Source organism: Panthera onca, chromosome D3 (genome assembly GCF_046562875.1).
Source record: "Panthera onca isolate mPanOnc1 chromosome D3, mPanOnc1 haplotype 2, whole genome shotgun sequence".
NCBI lineage: Eukaryota > Metazoa > Chordata > Mammalia > Carnivora > Felidae > Panthera > Panthera onca.
In genome coordinates, this window is record NC_138350.1 from 75,970,552 (window position 1) to 75,992,984 (window position 22,433).

General features: G+C 45.7%; 1 protein-coding gene and 1 pseudogene across 10 annotated transcripts in view; one reads left to right on the forward strand and one right to left on the reverse strand.

The window, feature by feature from the left end:
* The window catches only part of NEDD4L (NEDD4 like E3 ubiquitin protein ligase), a 341,415-nt gene that overhangs the window by 197,677 nt on the left and 121,305 nt on the right, over window positions 1-22,433 (forward strand). The gene's annotated exons all lie outside the window — the stretch shown is intronic.
* On the reverse strand, window positions 369-487 carry LOC132666174 (U4 spliceosomal RNA; annotated as a pseudogene).

Consider the following 22,433-nt stretch of genomic DNA (forward strand, 5'->3'; position numbering starts at 1 on the left):
CTAAACAGGCTTTTTGCTGACTGGGCAGAGCCCGACACAGGGCTTGAACCTGCGAACCGTGAGTTCATGACCTGAGCTGAAACCAAGGGTCGGACACTTAGCTACCCCAGCGACCCTGCATTCCTAAAGTTTTGATAACTCTTCAGTTCTATTGCCAAAAACTTAAACCATTTTGTAGTTGGATGTCGACGTTAGAGGGGACTTATATAAAGTCTCATTTGGCTTGAGATTTCTAATGTAATTAGAAAATAAATAGAATATTTTAAAAATTATGGGTTGATACAAGGGCTAGCCCTCGAAAGGGCTATTAAAGTGGGAAACAGATTTCCTCAAATTTGGAAACTTAAGGTCTAGTATAAAGAGCTTTTCTTGAGAACAAGTTTGGTCACAGTTTTATAGGTGTGGTTTTCATATGTGAATTTTTAATCAGCAATAATCGCGCCTCAGATAAACCTCATTGGCTACGATACTGCCACTGCGCAAAGCTCATATGTGAATTTTTATATATCTGTGTATTTTTGTTCACATACATGAATTAGTAAATGGTTGGTCAGCAGCTGGCGCTTTCTAAGCAACAACTTTTTTCTTTATGAAGCAAAAACAAAACTCGTCACGTAACGGACCTGTCGGCCCCATTCAGCACTTTGTCCGCGTTTCGTACGGGCAGGGGTGTTCGGCGTAGGCAGCAGCGACCCTGGCCTTATTTATCTTGAGGGAAAACATTCACTTGGACGTCTGCAGTCTGGCTGCCACCAGGCTTTCTTCATGGTTCACATATCTGCTGCTTTGGTGGAAAGGGTACTTTATTACTAGGTCACGTGAGAAATTGACTAAAATCCTTTGCAGTCTGGTTTTTAAATGACGTGAGAAATCTTGCTTCGTTGGGCAGACCACTCAGGATTCCTTTTACAAATGTGCTCATCTTGTATAGTCTGTGCCTTCGACCTTAGTACAAGGTTATCCTGTTGAGTATTTTTCTGTGTGTCTGCTCCCACACATCCTATTGGGAGTAAACCTCACATGTAACATGACTTCAAAAAATGTTAACCAGCTAGATTCCTGGGGAAGAAAAATACACGGAAACCCTTTGCGCTGATGTTTTTCCATCTGGCCCACCACCCTTGCACTGAAGTCGAATTGCTTCTTGTAGTCATCCGTTATGATCTTTCAGAGGGCTTAGAACTGAGCTATCCTGTTTGTGGCATTATGAACCAGTCATTTAAAGGAGAACTTATTGGGGGCTCCTGGGTGGCTCCGTCGGTTAAGGGTCCAACTTCAGCTCAGGTCATGAGCTCATGGTTCGTGGGTTCGAGCCCCATGTCGGGGTCTGGGCTGACAGCTCAGAGCCTGCAGCCTGCTTCAGATTCTGTCTCTGGCTCTTTCTGCCCCTCCCCAGCTTGTGCTCTGTCTCTCTGTCTCTAAAATAAACATGAAAAATTTTTTTAAAAAAATAAAGGAGAGCTTCTTTTCTTAGTTTTTGAGTTGTTTGGTTTGCTTACAGACTGCTTAACTGTATTCGAGTTTTTCCGAGGAGGTAGGATCACTCTTTGCCAGTACGGGTGCCCCTGTTCAACACCGTTTCAGGCAGAGTCACAACTAGGTTCTGTATTTTACCAGGTAAGTTCTCTGATCCCATTAAGTTAAGTGTCCAAGGTCCACTGTGGATGTAACAACAATACACTGGGCGCTTGGAAAGTTTCAGAGGCTGTCTCCAGTTGCTTGTGGACATGGTTTCTAACGGAAACAGAGGGAGGAGGGTCGGGGGGCCAAAACAGGTATTCTCCCACCCACTACGAATACTATCAGGGAAGGGAGTGTTTCCCTTTTACTTCCACCCTAGGGTCTCTGCCTTTCCATGCGCCCTCTCAGCGGACCTACACTTCACAGAAGCAGTGTAATAATAACAATCTGTTGGGATTAAACATTCACTTTACTATAAATGACAAAGGAATACCCCAACTATTTCTGTTGGTCGGGGGGAGTAATTTTAGTTTGAATCTCTTTTAGAGAAGATGATTTTACTGTACAGAAAAATCTCAACAATAGTATTAGCTGGTGTCACTTTCCTATGAATATATGTATAAACCACCCCTTTGTTTAAAAACATGTCAACAGCAGTGTAATGAATAAGAAAAAAGCTAGTATTCTTTTCATGCCCTTGGGTATTATTGTCGTTGTTGTTTTAAGTTTATTTTTGAGAGAGAGAGAGAGCAGGGGAGGGGCAGAGAGAGAATCCCAAGCAGGCTCTGCACTGTGAGTGCAAAGCCCAACGGGGGGCTCAAACCCATGACCTGAGCTGAAACCAAGAGCGACACTTAACCGACTGAGCCACCCAGGCACGGCTCCCTTGGCGTCTGATTGGATCCTATAAACATTTTTTCCCTTGAATATAGTAACAGTTTCTTAATGTGATCACGTGATCACATGAGACTATTCCGATACCATGTAACAAAATTTCAACTATTTTTATGGGTGTTTTGTTTCCGCATCCCCCAGTGTTGACACAGATAGGAGTTTTTACACACAGACAAGTATGCTTGCAGTGGAATCTCCTGTCTCTCTGTAGCACTTCACCTTGAAGAATGCCTTCGTTTACTGTCACTGACATCCCATTGCAGAAGCATTGCCTCTCTCAGCCTTCGCTGCTATCGTGTGAAATAGTGCTGCTTTCCTGTTTGATGTGACGGTATGTGATGCTGTCATTAGGTGTGGAGACTAGCATATCAGATCACTTTGTTTGTGCATAATGGGAATTTAAAAAAATACCTTTGCACAATTTAAAAGTCCATGTAGCCAAACAAGCAGTTAAATGCTTCTAATGATGTAACGTTTTTGCTGAAAATTTTGGAGACGGTGTCTCCATTCGGTGCCTTGAAGCACTAGCTTCACAGAGAGAGGGCAGCTTTGGAGACCCACAGAGGCAGCTTGGGCAGTTGATTGACATGTCTGGGGGGCGGTCAGAGGCCCTCTCTGAGCCTGCTCGTAGGTGAAAAAATGAGGGTAAAAGTGTTAAGCTCACAGGTTTGTGGTGAGGTTTAAAAGAGACAACAAATGTGGAAGACTGTGAACAGTTTTTGATCAGCATTAGGCACAGCATGGATTTAAGGCATACCTGGAAGTGTTTAATAACTAGCTTTGAAATGTCCTTCCTGCTGTCATCTCCTCTATCCCTAGTCTCTGGCCATCGGATAATCAGCATCCCAGATCCCTAACGCCACCTATGACGACAGTCCTTGAAAAGAATCGAATTCATGAGCTATGCATTGTAGAAAAGGACTTGGAGTTGTATTTGCTGTATTGAATTTTGAAACTCTGAAACATCTATTTTGGCTTTTCAGACACGCTATATTTTTGTATCATTTTGCTGTGATTTTTCCATTGGTTGAGTTTACTTTTCTTTCTTAAAGGTTGAGGCTTTTGAGCAACACTGATGTTATCTGTACAAAATCTCTGCATTGTATGATTTGGAAATGAGGATAGTATCTGGGAATAGGCCTTATCAGATACTGCCTTTCAGAGGGTTTTCATAAATGCTGCAGCTGTCTCTCTTGGCTAAGCCTGGTGCCAGAGTTCCTAGGCATTGAAATTAATCTATAATTTTGTAACACATGTTAATAAGAAAATTGTTACCTCTACCTAAAAGTTCACAATACCAGAAGAAATTTACTGCACGTAAGAATTATCTTAAAACATAATGAAATGTTGGGTGTCTGTACAGTTGATGGTTTAAAACTGAGCCTAATCTCAACGACAATGTATTTATACAACTTGAGATGATGAAGCACATTTTTAACAAAAATAATTAAGTGCATATTATTTTTTTTTAATTTTTTTTAATGTTTATTTATTTCTGAGGCAGAGAGAGACAGAGCATGAGTGGGGGAGGGTCAGAGAGAGAGGGAGACACAGAATCAGAAGCAGGCTCCAGGCTCTGAGCTGTCAGCACAGAGCCTGACACGGGGCTCGAACCCACGAACCGCGAGATCATGACCTGAGCCGAAGTCGGTCGCTCAACCGACTGAGCCACCCAGGCGCCCCTAAGTGCATATTATTATTGCTGAGCTAGGTTACTGCCCTAAATGCTTTATTATTATTTTTTTTAGCTGTTAATAATACTACCAATACATTTGCAATAATGAGGAAAAAGCCGGAAATTGACAGACAGTGTCAAAACTATTGATTGAATGCATAAATACCAGAATATCCAAGTTTCCACTATAATTGCTAAAAGAAGCTTTGGAAACGGAGTTCCAGAATTGCCTGGGGATTATTGAGAGGTTTAATGTCCTGTTTTTGGTCATCCAGTTGCCTTGATTTCCACCAGGCATCATAATATAACCATGTCCTACCCAAGAGAGAAGAGAACCCCAAGACAGTCTACCTGCTATATACACCCAGCTCCAGTTTAAAGATTAAAAGGGCCTAAAGGGATAGGGTGTTGAAAACGTTAGTTATAATATGTATTTCAGGAGGTCTGTGATTTTTTTCTGGGCAAATGGAGGTTCTTGAAAGATTTTTAGCTTTTCTCATTATGCATCGTGGATGAATACATGTTCTCAATGAATGTTCCTTTCTGAACCTTGTTTATTATTCCACTCCAGCTTATTTGGGCGAACTGGAGTACCGAGGGCTATAAAAAAACAAGTAAAACAGGTGGCCTCCAAGTAAGCGGTTGACGTCCTCGCCGGTTCTGTGCTGTCCTGAGTTGACACTTTGGTGGTCTCCAGGCATCACCACGTTGTAACAGGAAGTCGGGCTTTCGGTACGGAGGTTGGGAGAGATTGAATTTCAAGAAGCCTGCTTTTTATACCCCGATCGTTTTAGAACCATGAACTGTTCTGACACTTTGGAATCAAGTGCTTCGTGGGAAGGGAGGGGTCCTGGAATGAAAGTACCAGAAATTGGGTTGGAGGGGGTCGTCTTTCCTTCAGATTGACTGCCGTTGCTACACTTAGTGTTCAGATCCTTTGGGTCAATTCCTTGAGGAGCCTGCCTTAACTAGCTGTTCTTTTTTGTTTCGTTTTAGAGAGAGAGAGCACTCAATAGGGAGGGGGGCAGAGGGGGAGAGAGAGACTCTTAAGTAAGCTCCACACGCAGCATGGAGTCTGATGGACGCAGAGCTCGATCCCACGACCCTGGATCGTGACCTGAGCCAAAACCAAGCGTTGGACGCTCAACCAGCAGAACCGTCCAGGTGCCCCGGCTGCCTATTCTTTGAAACCATCCTGTGTTTATTTTAGTGTTAAGTGCTGTGCCATGTTCTCCTTACTGGATAAGCAGAAGGTGGCAGGGGACGGAGGGTGGATTTACTCCAGGGAGACGAGACCAGCATTTCCCCCAGCAAATCTGCCTTGCGGAGCCCCTGGAATTTATTTACACAGCCTGCTTTTGTGACTTACTTGTTAGAGATCAGAATGAGTCACGAGGCTTTTACAGCCCTCATCTCCTAATTTTGAGGAATCTGCTTACAACCTGTGATCTTTCATCCTGTTACCTACCTCTTTCTGGGGGGAGGGCTAAGAAAGGGTAGGGAGGGTACTAGGCATGGTAAACATTTGATGATTCAAACAGTTGGATAGATTTACAGTTCTTATTCTCTCTGTAGGCCAATCCAGAACTGATAGACCTTTAAAGTATATTTAATGACCCACATGTCATATCTATTTCCTCGAGAGACTTTCATAATCATGTGTTTTTCTTGACATTTTTTTTTTTTCATATTCTTTTAAAATACATGATTAGATACTTGACTCTTGAGGGAGGGGGGAAAAAGCTGCTTTTCTGGAATTGAATAGAAATTCAGATTTTTTTGAATTGAATAGAAAAGCTGAGTTGCAGCAGAAATATCGAGATGTGTACCTGAAGCTCCAGCCAAAAAACCTAGCACTTCAAAGCAGGGAGCTTCTGGCTAGGAGTTCTGTTGTTCAGCCAACAACTCCCTGCCCCTTCCCTAAGGACTTTGGCTGAGTTGACCCTGCACACTGACAGCACAGCTCTGGGGTTCTTTCTTATTCTCCTCATCAGTGGCAATGCCTTAATTTTAGATTCAGTTCAGTAGATATGCACTGATTGTATTTTCCACTGGGGGAAAAGAGACACTAAATTGTAATAAAACTCTGAACTTTTGATGCAGTCTTAATATTTAAGTTGACTCAACCTCTTACAGTAGTAGAAACCATGCTTAAAAAAAAAATTGGAGTGGGGGGCGCCTGGGTGGCTCAGTCGATTAAGGGGTTCAGCTTTGGCTCAGGTCATGATCTCACAGTTCGTAAATTCAAGCCCTGCGTCGGGCTCTACGCTGACAGCTCGGAGTCTGGAGCCTGCTTCGGATTCTGTGTCTCCCTCTCTCTCTGCTCAGGCGCTCCCCCCGCCCCCTTAAAAATAAATAAACATTATAAAAATTTTATTTAAAAAGTAAAAAAAAAAAATTCTGGCACGGTATTCTACACATTCACATGCATTATTAGGGTGCCTGGGTATTATATAAAGGACAAAGCAGTAAAAATAGTTTTGTATAAACACAGTGTGCCTCAGGGGCTGCCTGCACCCTCCGTTGAAATCCTACGAGCAAGAGGTGCTCCTGCATTTTGTAATCCGGCACTGACTTCTAGCTAACGTGTGCAGGAGTCATGCTTGAGTTTTCTACTCATAAACTTAGAGAGCTGTGTGTTCCCTTAGGAATTATGTCGGCCAGTTCCTTTCGACTTTAAGATGAGGAAGTTGAGCATTATTTTTGCGGTTACAGAGAATATTCTTTGTATCTCACAAGTGTGAAGTGATTGTTTCCTAATACTGCACGTGCCCTTTCTGTACGTGCAGCTACTACTTGGTGTTAGAAACCCAAGAGGTTGGGAAGCCTCACTTCTTAGAGCTTTCCAGATGGCAGACGGGATAGCGGACATGAGGCGTAGCCCGCAGAAGCGTCGGGCCCTGCATAGGCGGCAGGTGGCAGGTTGCTTACACACGGGATGGGACACTGTGGGTCAGGGGGGACGAGAACCATCGATGTCACGGAGGGGAAGATTGGAACCGGATCTGGAAGGATGACCGGGAGTTTTGTCAGTGGATCAGCGGGAGGGGCTTTGTTCAAGAGACTGAACGTAGAAGGGACTGCCCGTGATGGGCTTCCTGTGTTGGCCCAGGAATTTCCTTGATCGCGATCGGCAAGTTTCAGATTGTGTTTTGGTGTGAAACTTTGTGGAAGAACTTTGGGGTGCAGTCGTCAGCATGAATAATTCTTCTCTTTCCCGTCAAACGTTGAGCTGAATGAATTCCTTCCTTGCCTGTCCTCTGCCCTTCCACAGAGCTCTTGTATAAGCACCTGCCTGGGTCAGGTCGAGGACAGAAAGATACCAAGACAGTTCATGCCATTGAGTGGTGGTAACAGGAGTTAAAGCGGGGCCTGTCACTTTTAATGTATCGTAGGGCCATAACCTGAACAGGAATGAGTAAGCTTGATTTATAGGGCTTGCCTCTGTTAATTATTTACATAGGCACTGGAGAATTTACCCAGAAGAAAGGCTAAAGAAATGAGTATTTTCAGCATCACTCTGCCCTTCTTTCTGTTTTTGTTTTTGTTTTTAATTTTTTTTTTTTTCACATTTACTCATTTTTGAGAGACAGGGAGAGACAGAGCGTGAGCAGGGCAAGGGCAGAGAGAGAGAGACACAGAATCGGAAGCAGATTCCAGGCTCCGAGCTGTCGGCACAGGGCCCGACGCGGGGCTCGAACCCACGAACCGTGAGATCGTGACCTGAGCCGAAGTTGGACGCTCAACCGACTGAGCCACCCAGGCGCCCCCCTTCTTTCTGTTTGAAATGACATTTGGACATAAGAACATGCTGATCCTTACTCTACATTATGACACGGGAACCGTTGTATTAATTATGTGTAGTACTTACGCTTGAATTTGTATCCATTTTGACTTAACAAAAAACATATCCAGAAAATAACCCCAATTTCCACCATGCGGATTAACCATATTCACTTACATGTAGATACAGTCATTAAATAAAATGAATAATAATGATTGGATCTAAAACCTAAACCAAGCACTAAAATAAGCTCAAGATTTTAAATCTAGGTTTCAGTAATTACATATAAATTGTTCCACACCATGGAATAAGAAGCAGTTAAAAAATCAGATCTGTGAAGGATGGTAACACTCCTGACCATGGAAGGAGAGAAGGGAATCACCAAGATGGGTAGACTCCGCTAAATGAAAGTATTAAATTTCTGAACAGTGAGAAAAATTAACTCGGGAAAGCCACAGATGTTTTTCTTAGCGATTAACATGATTTTCTCTCACGGTATCTCTTCTCAGTGTCTGTGACTGTACGTACATAATTTTGCTAACAGGTTAATGCCTGCGTTGCAAAAGTTGTAGTAAATACTAGGAACATAGAGAGATTCCTCATTCTCCTGATTCTCCCACCTCTGCCCTGGGAAGTAGGCACAGGGCGGGTGGTAAAACCCAGAGGGATGAACGACAAAGACATAAGAGCTCACCATCCAAGCTGCATCACTCTGTGCCTTTTGTGTTTAAAAAAAAAAAAAAAAATGGTAAATACATTATATAAAACTGGGAGGCCTTGTGGTTGCAAATAGCACACCTAAGCTGCTGCTGGTGGTATTTGTGGATAGGACTTTAGAATGAGTTTCATACATTTAAGCATTTAAAAATGATAAGGAGGGGCACCTGGGTGGCTTAGTTGGTTAAGCATCCAACTTCAGCTCAGGTCATGAGCTTGCAGTTCATGGGTTCAAGCCCCACATCGGGCTCAGTGCTGACAGCTCAGAGCCTGGAGCCTGTTTCTGATTCTATGTGTCCCTCCCTCTCTCTGCCCCTCCCCTGCTTGTGCCCTGTCTCTCCGTCTCTCTCACAAAGAAGCAGACATTAAAAAAATTTTTTTAACGATAAGGCAAATGATAGGTACTGGAATTCTTGTGTTTTGAAATATTGGAGTTAACCCAGAAGAAGTTACAAATCTAAACAGAAGCCTTGCTAAATAGATGCTTTTATTTTCTACTTTTTAAGGAGGTTGCTCTCCGTACCCGTTACAAAGAACGGATGGATGGAAAGAAGGCCTGTTAAGATTACTGGCTCCTGTTAAAATAATTTGGTGATCGCGCAGCTGTATTTAGGTCTCAGCCATTAGACCTTCTGGATTATGAATGCTCCTTTGATCCTTCCTTGAGTACATTTGTCACCCAGAATTTTTTAACATTTATTTATTTTTGAGACAGAGAGAGACAGAGCATGAACAGGGGAGGGCCAGAGAGAGAGGGAGACACAGAATCCGAAACAGGCTCCAGGCTCTGAGCTGTCAGCACAGAGCCCGATGCGGGGCTTGAACTCACGGACCGCGAGATCATGACCTGAGCTGAAGTCGGACGCTTAACCGACTGAGCCACCCAGGCGCCCCACCCAGAATTTTTAAACTTGAAATTTTCTTTTGAGTAAATACATCTACGAAATAGCTAAACCAAGTTGTACATATCATTATTCTTTGCTTATGAAAACTGACATCACAGAATATGCTTCCTGAATTTAACATAATTGAGCACTCTAAAAATGTTCCCGTTCTAGTTGGATTAATCCCCTAACTTTTGATCGCCACTCAGCTTGGAGCTTACTACTTGGCAGTTTACACAGAAAATTTTCGGTGTTTCATGTTTGAAAATCAAGTAGCCTAAACTCCCATGGCACTTTAAATGAAGACTGTTGCCTTTAAGAGGTAATGCCAGAGTCAGTTATTAGAATTGGAGACCGTTCCTGAGAGACTGAGACTTGCATCTCTAGGGAGCTCAGTGAACAAGTAATGTACCGTGTCGTGGCAGGGAGATGCTTTACTTTACACATAACATTTTATTTATTTATTTTTTTTATGTTTATTTATTTTTGAGACAGAGACAGAGCATGAATGGGGGAGGGTCAGAGAGAGAGGGAGACAGGCTCTGAACTGTCAGCACAGAGTCCGACGTGGGGCTCGAACTCACAGACTGAGACATAACATTTTAAACTTGTGAAGGAGGCCGAGACTTTGGGGGATACCTCTGTCCCCAAGGAGCGGATCCTTTTGATGAGAAGAGGGGAATCCCACAAATGAAAGACAGTGGTGGGGGTCCCATGAAGTGGCCTGTTTGCCTCTCTGAGTGCTCCTGGTCTAACCCAGGAACACTGAGAAAGATAAGAAAACAACAGCAATATTGTTGGTCTCATCTGGGGAACCCTGGAAGGGGACCATATTTAGGGATTAAAGATACATATTGATCTGGGGACCATGACACGGCAGAAATCATGAAAAGGCCATTCTGTGACTCTCCAGAGCCAAAGGTAGTTGTGACTGATGGACAAGATGGCTTGTGGAAAGGGATCTGGAAGAAAGCAAAAACATTCACCTTGGAGGTCAAAGTTTCCTGGGCCCGGAAGGAAAAATCCAGAAGGAAAAAAAGGTTTAGGATCTTCTCTGCGTGCGCTCTCTCACTCTCTCTTTTTAGTCAAGTACTAATTAGGACTTTTTTGGGGAAAGATTTTCCGTGGTTCATTTTTCTCATGCAGATGCTAGAAAAATCTGATGTCATACCCATTCCCACAGTCAGTATTACCTTCGCATTAAAGAACAGACCTGACCTAAGGGTCCAGGCAATGAAGTTCATGCAGTTCTGCGCTTACTATCTATGTCCTGGTAAGAGAGCAGAGCAACACTCAATGTTCTAGACTTTGATGATCTCCATTTCAGCGCCTTTGTTTTGTCAAGAGTCTTTTAGGGCTGATGTTGGGGTGAAGGAGATGCTCCTGTGTTTCTGACTTATGGAATCAGAATATTTGTACATTCCTAAGAAGCCTGCGTCTCCTAGATGGAACTTCTTTTTGCTGTTAGAACAAGTGGGTGGAATCTCCAGTTGGGCTGTCTGGAGACTGATAAAAATCCTCTGTGAGGTTGCCGGTAGAGGAGACAAGTGTTTACACCGTGGATTCATCCGGTCCTTCCTGCCAGACGTCATTCTAAGTTCTAGGTATATACAGCAGCAAACACACCCAAGAACCCCTTGCCCTCATGCGGTTTACATTCAGGAAGTGTGGAGACAGACGAGCAAAATAAGGAGGAATACGGTATATTAGATGAGGATCAGTGCCGTAGGGAAGAGCAGGGAAAGGGGGTGCAGAGTGCTGTGTTTACATTTTCCACAGAGAAGCTAAGGAAGGCTTCCCTGAGGTGATGCTCAGCAAGCCGGGCAGGTAGCTGGGAGCAGACCATTCCAGACGGTGGGGAGGGGGAGGGAGAGCCAGTATGGTGGTCCTGAGGTCCACATGTGCCAGCATGGGGGCCAGCGTAGCCAGAATGGGCACACGGGGAGAAGACGCAAGGATTTGGAAGACAGAGTGGTCAGGGGGATGAACAGATCATGGAGGGACACTGTGAGGTCGTGGGGGTGGAAGGCCACAAGGAGGGGCTTGACCAGTGCAGTGAGGTGACCCCATTTATATCTTCGCAGACCATGCCAGGCACGGGCTCCCGTCCTGAGGCTGCAAGGCAGGAGCAGGGAGGCCATCGTAGTACGGGTCACTTCAGAGGCGGCAGAGCCCGGGCTCTGGCCTGTGCCGCTGTCCCCTCCGAACCTTTGTTCTTCCAGATACTAAGAGCAGTCATCAATTTTCTCAGCAGTTCGTCCAACCTTAGTACTTAGACCGTCAAACCTTCATACTTAGACTGTCATTTTCATGTGGCCGTGCCTAGAAAATGGGAAGCTTTTATTCTCCTCAAGCGAGTGTTATTTCAAGACGCTTTCTGCTGCCTGTGTCATGCCAGGGCGTGGGCGGATTTATTTTTGCAGTTTTGCACCGGGGAGTCTGCTTCTGATTTGCAGATTGCGTTTATTATAAGGCATATTGTCCATTGATGAATAATGTGTGGGCTACAGAGCAGATCCACAGCCTTTAAAATAGCTCATTTATCCCGCGAGGCTCACCCCCAGAGAGGCAGCCCCTGCAGAAGGTGTTGTCCAGGAGCAGGGGTTTGTCCGTCTGTTTTCCCCAGTTTCTGAAGTCATTGTTTTTGCTCTCTGGTTCAACCGTGTGTTTCCTTGATGGTTTGAGGACTTAGACCGACACGATCCACGTCCGTGGAGAAGATGTGAGATGGGGAGAGAACTTACAGGTTGCTGCTAAGGAAATAGAGGCCCGTTTGGCTCAGCTCCCGAAAGAGAATGTTTCTTATGCTGTGGGTTGAAACAGAGGGAAATACCAGACACCATGCTTTGTTCTGAAGTCCGCAGCCAATTTATCCTCCTTGCTCTGAATTGAGCCACTAAGGCCTGGGCCGGGGGTTCTGGATTTGGAGGGGCCGATGGAGTCCTCGGAGAGCAGAAAGTGCCATTAGAGAGAACACGCTTGGGGATGTTCTCTGAGTCTTATGGCCGTGAAAGGGTCATGTGCAGGGTAGGGCGTGAAGTGGTTCCAGGCCGCCTCCCTTACCCAGTGGAGCCCTGCAATTCCAGTAATCTTTGCTCCCAGAAACCTCACTGCAGATTGCTTTTCCTTTTGAGCAGGTTTCTTGTTTGGCCTAATATGTTGCAATCGGCTCTCGGTGGCCAGGTGGCATCTCTTGGAATGCGGGTGTGTGTTGCCAAGCAAAACAGATGCAGGAAGGTTTACCCGAAGTGGGGGGGGGGGGGGGGGAGGCGAAGAGGAGAGGAAGTGGGAGGCAGGTCGTGCAGGCAGGCGTGGGATTAAACCATATTTATCTGTAGAAGTGAGGGCATTGCCTTTCGAGTCTCCGAAAACCCTCCTAGGTTTTCTCAGGCAAGTATGTCCAAGCCTGCCGAATGGCTGTTTTTCATCTCCCACCCTGCGTTCAGAATGGTATTTAAAAGCAGAAAGAATTATTTCCCTCCTGCCCAGGGCTAGCCACTGTTCATCAGGTTTAGTTTATTTTAATTTACTGCTATTTCTGCGTATTCACAGGTTGACCCTTGGTGGAATGGAATCTGCCAAGGATAATACAGACTGAATACAAAGAATTTCACTGATGCTCATTATCCAGCTCATTAAAGGATCCTCTGGCCCGTCGTGGATCGATTGGAGGGGGAGAGGGTTGTGGAGGACACTTACCCTGATGATTCTGACGTGCACTCAGGGCGGGAACAGCTAGTATACGAGGTTAATGCCAGTAACAAACTAAATCTCGATGTTCCTAGCAAGCCAGTGCTGATCTGGTGCATTGATCACATGTTCCTCCGCCAGCAGCCCACAAAATAAGTTTCCCTTCAATTCAAATGAGGCTGTGCAATACCACCTGTGCATTAAGAACAACAGAATGTTCCAGTTGCATATTTGCAATGGATATGGAAAAAAAGCTTATCTCCCAAAGTAGCGGAGAATGCAAGGGATAATTTTTCTCCTTGTTTCCATCTGCAAGAAGTAAGTGAAAGTGGCACTCTAATTCCAGACTGGCAAGACCGGTCTATCCTGTTAACCTCTTACATGCAAATACCACTTTTCTCCAGGCAGCTGAAGTAGCTTCCTTCTGTAAATACCGACTGCGTGCATTTTTGTGCCTTTTGAAAACTCCCCTTGAAAGTGTTGACCAGTTGCCTGGTATTCGTGAATTTCAGAGAAGTGGTAATAGACGGTCTCTACAGTGTTTGAAGCAGAGGATTAAAAAGGCAGGGAGTGGACTGAAAGGTTTCATGGGCCAGCGCCTCATATTTTAAACAGGAAAGTGTGGCGTCTTGTCCAAGGGCACACAGGAAGGCGGTAGCATAGCCTGGGTATCAGGTGGCCCAAAGCCCAAACCATGGATCTTCCTGCTCCCCCCACCCCCAACCCCACTCCCTGGCACAGGAGAGTATTAACTATAGCTAAATCTTGGCCGTTTGGAGTCTTTTGCAAATGGGCTGCTCAGAGTTCACACTGTTCTAGTGCTCTCTTTCAAGCCTTCTTAAGGAGAACACTCTGAGCATATCTCGGGAATTTTGGGGGCTCACTGTTACCCTCAGAGCCATGGAGTATTATCTAATCTAGTCTTCCTTGTGTAAATACATATTTTTTAATGTTTATTTATTTTGTTTAATTTTGAGAGAGAAAGCTCTGGCGGGGGGAGGGGCAGAGAGAGAGAGGGACAGAAGATTGGAAGCAAGCTGACAGCAGAGAGCCCGACCCAGGGCTCGAACTCACCAACTGCGAGATCATGACCTGAGCCGAAGTCAGGTGCTCAGCCAACTGAGCCACGCAGGCACCCCAGATATTTTTTAATTATGACATCAGGGTGTAATAAGTTCTCAAGACTTGGTGATTAAAGTTCTCAAGACGCCCATGATCCACGAGATAAATTTGCTGTTTATGCTCATTTCTCCTCTCTTGCTGATCAGTTACCCCTTCTTAGGGCTGTCACTGCAGTAGCCCTCCTCCCTCTTCTAATTGGCTGCGTCCAATCTGCTAAGGACTAGAAGGTATTTGGGTATTCTTGTTAAGGTTGTTTATAAAAGAAGAATAGCTGAGGTTAGGGATTTGAGGTGTTCTTTTTGAATTGAGTGTCTCGATTTGTCTGGTGTCTTTCTCCCCCACATCTCTTTGCCTGTTAACACTCCTCTTTGTCCCCTTGGAGCATGTCTGGAATCAGATAGGTTATTATAAGATTTAAGTTTAAACATTCAATAGGATAATCTGTGCCAGCTGTGTAGCATGGTTCCTGGCACAGATTGGTGCCTAATAAATCTTAGCTGTCTTTATTGTTCCCTCTGAAGGAGGAGATGTAAATTCTCCACAGATGGTAAGGGATTGGATAAGCAGAGAACCTATCCGCTAAATTTATATTGGCAAGCACGTTTTTAGTTTATCTGAGTTTTTTAAATGCTCTCTGGGTTTTGTTCTCCTTTAGGGTTAGTAAATTTTCTACGGTACGGAATATAAGAACTGTGAAAAAAAATCAATAAAAAGCATTCTTAAAGAAGATTTTATGATTCATTAGACTAACAGGTGCCAGCCACTTTTATTTTTACGACTTAAGTTAAAAGGACTTTAAAGGCTTGGGTGGTTTATTTTCTTTTTTAAAGGCCAAACCAAGATCACTTGTTCGTAATGGCTGCCTTTCCCCTGAATGTATTTCTGAAAAAGTTCTGATTTTCACTAAACCGACACAGAATTGTCATGATTTAAGAGTTACCCTTTAGGGCAGCCTGGGTGGTTTAGTTGGTTAAGTGTCCAACTTTTGATTTCATCTCAGGTCAAGATCTCATGGTTCATGAGTTTGAGCCCTACGTGATGAGTGTGGGATTCTCCCTCTCCCTTTCTCTCTGCCCCTCCCCTACTCGTGTACCCGCTCACTCTCAAAAAATAAATTTTAAAGTAAAAAAAAGGGTTACCCTTTAGATCTCTATAAATTTTTAAAGCCAAATCATAAATTAAGATGTGCAGGTGATTGTGGATCAAGAACTTCTTCAGCAGTCATGTAATCTCACTGGTTTGTGTATTTTGCTTTTGAGGAAGATAAAAATGTAGTTCAGTGGTTTCCCTTATTGATTATCTTTGATCGATAAGAATTACATTAAAATCTTTTTTTGCACATTTCCCCCTCTCTACGCTGAATGCGCTGCTCTCTAATCTCTGAATTTCAGGAGTCTATTAATAAAGTGTGTGTAAAGAATTAGTTGCTAATTTTGGATGTGCTTGAAATGAGATTGTCAGCAAATTGCAACTTCAAATGTAGGACTGCAGTTCAAGAATTGGACACCCTCCCCAGTGTGGAAGATAAATCCCAAACTTAGGAAAAATATTAAAGCTTCATTACTCTTGATTCTTCTCCTTCTGATGGACCTTCCTCATATACTCTTAAGATGCTTAAAGTGGTCTGTGAGATTATAGGTAGCTTTTCGGTCCAGACTTACTTTAGGCTAAGGTATTACAATATTAAATCTGTAAGTTAATTCTTTACTGATTCAATAGGAAGTCTAATATCCAGTCCCCCACCTGAGTCAGTAGGTAATAGCTGTGAAATAGGCTACAGGTTACTGATAACGCAGGCAGAAAATTAATATTATTTAATTCTGCCTCCCCAGTTTAGCGTCCGGGAGGGCGTGTGGTTTGCGTTTTATAAACATTGAAAGGCAGGATAAGTGACCCTTCGTCACTCCTTTTACATTCCAGGGACTATTCTGGAGATGGAAGTATTGAGTAAGGACGACGTGGCCACGGCTCGTAGACTTACGTTGTAGCTATTGTAGTTATTATAAATAGCAAGAAGATAGTGATAAGTAAAATAATTACGTATTTTCATAAGCATGCCAAAGGAAGTAAACAGGAAGCTGAGACAGAATAATAGGGAGGCCTGCTTGAAGGAAGGTGCCCGGGACAAACCCCTCTTGAGCTGACGGAGGCTGATACCGCCTGAGAAGGAGGCGGGGGGCCATGTGGGTGGAGTGCAGTTGGGCACAAGGCACAGAGGTCCTGCTCTAAGGGAAGGGCTGGGTGTGTCAGGCACAGAAGGGATCCCGGTGCTGCTGGAGAGTGCAGGGAGTGAAGGGGATAGTGGTCCAAGATGACTTGAAAGAACAGTCTAGATCCCTAGACCATTCACGCCACAGAATGTGTCCACTTGTCTGATTGTTAATAACGTGGAGGCACCTTGGTAGATAAAAATAACTTGAATTAACTCTGCTGCTCTGGAACCTAGGGAAATAAAGGAGCTGCTGGGAAAAGTAGAAATCAGGGCCCCCAGGTGGCCCAGTCGGTTAAGCGTTTGACCTCAGCTCAGGTCATGATCTCACGGTTCTTGGGTTCGAGCCCCGCATCAGGCTCGGGACTGACAGTGTGGAGCCTGCTTCGGATTTTCTCTCCGCCTCTGTCCTTCCCCCGCTCGTGCTCGCTCTCTCTCTCTCTCTCTCTCTCTCCCTCTCTCTCTCTCTCTCTCCCTCTCTCCCTCTCTCTCTCTCCCTCTCTCCCTCTCTCAAAATAAATAAAAATAAAACTTAGAAAATTAAAAAAAATTATTCGAATTTCTAGAAGAAAAGAGTCCTGATCTAATGTCACCTTTGAGATTCACAGAGGGTCTCTTCCTCTTGTCGCTCCTTTACAGATGATGAGAAGCCACTTTCTCGTGTTTCTTTCGAAATTTTATGCCGTATATTTTGTCTCTACTGAGATACCATCGTAGAGACAGTATAGTCAGGAGTGTGTGTGAGACCACCCACATCTTTAGACTCCACCTTCGCTTTTGAGGCAGTTGGGAGAGAAGTTTGAGCTGTTTTTGTTGGGTTGTTGTTCATTTTCCGGACACAACTAATAGTGTCCAGTGTGCAGACGCTGTGTGGTTGACAGTTGGGTGACGCGTTGATACGGCTTTGCCGCCACGTACCCTCTGCTCTTGGATACCTTGCAAGGTGCTTTACTCCGGACCAGAATGGTAGGCTGGGTGACCATCAGTGCAGCGTTTAGCTCCTGCCCTGAGACCATGGTCTTACGAACAGCCAGGGTTGGCTTGTGCCATCCATGGACCCTGCTCAGGGGACACACGGAAGACGGTGCGGCAGAGAAGATCCCACACATGCCTCTCTGTCCCCCGCGAATGCAGTGACAGTGAGGCTGGGCTGCTTCCGCACTGACGCCTTTCAAGGACCGACGGCTGCTGCTTCCTGTCTTTGGGAAATGTGTGCTTTGAGGATCCCGCTGCCATGAGAAGCGGCTCCCGTTAGCCGCATGCGAGTTCCAGCGCTTCCGCCCCCCCACCGCACCAAAATGCCACACGGACGGGGCGAACGGCGTTGGCTGTTCCCGCCCCGGTCGCATCTGACCACAGCCCCGGAGAGACCGCGGGCTGCCCGGTCAAGTCTACAGCACGTGAGAAAGAACACATGGCCGTTGTGGTTTTAAGCCCCTGAGTTGCCGGGTGGGTTGTTAGCAGCCGATAACCAAAACGGACAGTGCCTTTAATCGCTAGCCCCCGGGGAATTTAAACTTGGCCCGGGCAGCAGGGCCGCCTCCCGTAGGTGAGCCCGGGAGCGTGGGGTGGCCGTGTGGGGTGGCCGAGTCCCCGGGCAGCTGTTTTCCCGGAAGCCGGAGGGGGTGGCCGCGCACAGGAGGAGCAGGCCACATAGCTCAGGGATACACTTGGTGCGGACAGCTGAAACACAACTGCAGGGGCCCGGAGCAGGAGGGGGAGTGGGGGGTTTGCTCTCAGGAGTGCAATTAGTCAGCTTGAAGGGGAGAGCTAGTTCAAGGAAATGCGTCATACTTTCAGAAGTCGCAGCAGGAGGAGTGTTATTAGCCTGGGCCTGCACGGAGACGCGGGCTAAAATCTGTTAAAATCTGGTTTCATAGGTGAGTAGTGAGGGACTTCTTCCAAATAATAAAGAATGGCTTACTGTGGGATCTTCGTTTTCTTCCGTCTCCAATGCCAGGGGGTTTCAGCGTTCGGGAAACGTTCATTTACCATGTTCTGTAGGCCTTTGTAGCTAGAACAGTAAATAAAATGTCTTACGTATAGTAGGTCCTCAGTAAATAGGATCACTTCAGTTTGGACAGTGATTTGATTCACGTTACATGTGATTTAACTAAGCTGACTGTGAAGCAGAATCTGTTGTTCTGTTTAAAATCACAACAGTGTCCATGGCAAACCATGTCTCCATACGTTAACTCATTTTCTCCATGTTATGTGATTAACCACCTACACACACACACACACACACACACACACACACACACACACACACTTTTAGACCAGAAAAACATTTTTTTTGACAAGCAAAGGATTTCCTATTTTTTGAGCAATTGGAAACGATCCGCAGCTCACGTCCTAGATCCTGAGCGGGAAGCTGTGTGTCGTAGGGCAGCTTGATGTTCTGTCTTCATTCTCAGGGAGTCACAGTCTGGCAGCTGAGTCAGGGCCCCGCCCCCAGCCCCCCACCGCCTGAGTCACCTGCATGCAGTGAGGGCTGCTGCCGATGGCCAGCCTGTCCCTGCAGCCTCAACACCCGTGGGGCCAGACCCCTTACTTGTTAACTGACCCAGACTTGTGGGTCACAGGTATTTGATTTGGAGAAGGACCGGGTGGAGGAGGGCAGGAAGACTGAGCATCACGCACTTGCAACCCTGGCTGTTCGTTAGACTCACCTGGGGGCAGCTGATGGCAACAGCGACAGAGTCTCAGCTTGTCCGTCCTCTTTCTGGCACTTTCTGGACCAGCACTGGCAGCAACAACTTGTTACTTAAAGTCTTGGGCTTCTTTCCACGCTTCTTCTACTAATGTTTTGTTAGAGATTCTTTTTCAAGTCATTGGGAACAAAAACTAACACTGGCTTTAGGTCTAGATTTTGTTGGGAGTCTTAAAAATAGCCCACTGAAGTGTATTCTGTAAATAACGCGTGAGATTTAAGGTCCTTTTTCAGCCACTGCCGTGACCCCTGGCCATTACAGTCTTCTGAGTCCACCTCTGAGTGTGTAAGATGATTACACTTGCATTAGAGTCTCTGGGAGGAATAAATGGCATACTTGAAGAGGATAGGATTTACTAATGTGGCTGATTACGTGACTGATAATAAAATCCTTACTAGAAGATGTCAAGAGTTCCTTTTTTCCCCCCAAAAATGACCCGAGAAGGATTTTAGGCTGATGCAGCTAAGGCAGGCCACACGTTGTCACGAACAAAGTGGATCTGAACTGCGCGCACGTCGCCGGCCCTGGGTATGTCATTGTCGGAACGTGTCGGGTGTCTGTGGTTGGGAACTTTGATGCAGTCGTGCTAGGGCATTTTCATCTGGTAGACCGTGTCCTGCAATTGCTCAGACATTTCTGTGTAGAGGAACTTTGTTTTTTTTCCCTGGAGAGTATTTATTTCTCAGTGCCAGGGTCCAGGCTGGCTGTGCTACCCGAGGCCTGCCAGACATGCAGCCAGGTCAGAAGGGAGGGAGTTCATGACGGGTCTGGGTAAGAACCCTTGTTGAGAAGCAAAGGTACTTGGCTTTGGAAGGCGAAGCATGTTAGCCTTGGCTTCTCTGGGCCCACTCTGTCCTTGGGGGCTTTGATCTGAACACTCTAATCTGGTGGGAAAGGAATGAAAAAAATGCTTTCCAGCTAGAAGCAACAAATAAAATCGAGGATGGTAATTCTGGAAAAATCGCCGAGGTGGCAGCAAGAGGCAAGCTCTAGCCTGAATGTCAGGAGCTCGGTTCCCCGGGGAGGGATGCACGGGGTGTGTGGTTGGAGTGGGTGCTCTGGGGCGGGACTGTGTCCCATCAGAGGAGGCTGGTAGCAGTGAAAAGGTCGTCGGCCAGGCAACGTGGTAGATCCTGACTTGTAATGTGACCACTCATCCCTTTCTAGTAGGTAGTTGCCAGATACTAATGGCTGAGTAGGTCCTCAGTTACATTTGCATCTGTGGCCTGCCCTCGAGTGGGTATAAATGAAGTAATTAAGACCCGTGGCTTTCAGACTCGGCTCCCAAGGTTGCTTCTAAGGGTTTGCAAAAATTAACCTGAATTTCATTTTTTATTATCTTTAACCTTGAGCAACTATGAAGATGGGTATCCTACATTAAAATATATAAAATGTATAATGATAAAATATCCTAGGAGTATGTTTTATATCTTGAGATTCTGTATGTGCTATTTGAAATCCATTGGTATGTATATTCTGCTCGCCTATTTTTAACTACTTCTGGGCCACTGTGATGTTTTAACTGGTTGGATTAGCTGGGTGGGTTGTGGTCAAAAACTTCCAATTTGTCTAAGCACTCCTGGAGGTCCGTGGTCTACTTTGAAAAACCTTAGTCTAAGAAATGTTGCACAGTGCCTCCTAAAAACTGGCAACTTCGGAAATATTTTCTCCCTAGCTTTTACTTTCAGTTGCAGTGTTGTTGGCCTTTTTTTTTTTTTTAATGACTAAAAAATGTTGAAGTGTGTCTGTAATCCCATGTGGTTCTTTGATAGCATTGAACCTCAGGTAGACCTAAAAAGTTCACAGGCTCTCTCTTCGTTGGAAACCTGTGTATTTCACAACTACCCGCGTATAATGTAGTCAGTTCTGGAGTTTGGGGTCTGACTTCTGACCAAAGCCAATTGAAGATGAGACACTTGGGACGTACCATGGGGCGCCTGGGTGGTTCAGTCCGTTAAGCATCCAACTTCGGCTCAGGTCACGATCTCACAGTTTGTGAGTTCGAGCTCCGTGCCAGGCTCTGTGCTGACAGCTCAGAGCCTGGAGCCTGCTTCGGATTCTGTGTCTCTCTGCCCGGCCACCACTTACTTGTCTGCACTCACTCGCTCTCTCAAACATAAATAAATAAACATTAAAAATAAAAAAAAATAAAAAAGGAACTTTGGATGCATCTTAACTCTTTTTCTACATCAAGTGTCAAGGCCTTGCTCATTCTGCCTCTCCCGTCTTGCCCTCCCCCCGCCCCCCCCCCCCCCACCACTGCTGTGGCCAGGTTCCTCTCTGGGACAGTAGTTTCCTAACTGGTGAGACTCCTGATCACCTCTAGACTGACTCCTCTCATCCATCTTGCACACTGTAGCCCAGGAGTGTGGTCTTCTGAACTGTAAACATCAGCTCACGTTTTGCTGCAACCCCAGAGTGGCGGTCTCTTATCACTGCAATAAATCTGTTTGCATTTCCCACCTTGTGGGGCTCGGCTCCCCTGTCCCCACAGACATCCTCTGATAGAGCATACTTCTGTCCACCCATATTCCCCCCCGGCCTCTCTGCTCAGGATGCCCTCCCTCCCCTTTTGCTCAGTCCCCCACTTAACGGGACCCTTGTCCCTTCAGTGGGCCCCACTCCTCCCTCCACCCACCCCACTGATGTTTGCAAATCTGTCTTCTCTCAAACGAAGTTGAAAATGTTTCAACGTGAAGTTGGAGGTTTTCGGAATGAACTGTTCACACGGTGACTCTATATTTGGCTTCTTTCACTCTAAGAAACGTTGGTTAATTTGTAGTTAAGGTGAGGGAGTCCAAGGGGATGCTCCCCCCCCCCCCAACCCCCGCCCCGGCTGAGAGCTTCTGGTCTAAGGGGAGAGGCAGGCAGGACAGCGTGTACTCATCAAAGTAGTGAACGTTCAAAGCCGGAGGAAGATGGGGCTAAAAGCTGTGGAGTCTCACAACTGAGGAAAAGCCGACGGGCTGCGGAGGAAGAGAGGTGTGAATGGATCTGGAAGAGCGCACGGGACTTAGACGCACGGAGAGGGCGTTCTAGCAAGAGGCGTGGAGACAAAATCGCAGGTGAGTAGGCCAGTGTTGGAAATGAGGTGCTGGGTGAGAGGAGGAAAGACTGGAGAAGGAGGTAGAAGCAGGGATGTATAGAGATGCTGTTGCCTAGGATGTCGGGATTTTTGGTCAGGGAGAGGGCCTGGGAGGACATCTGTGCCGTTTGAGGGCGAAGTTTTGGCACCGTTGACCAGGATGCTGGACACAGTTGACTGCTTGATTTGACGAGAATT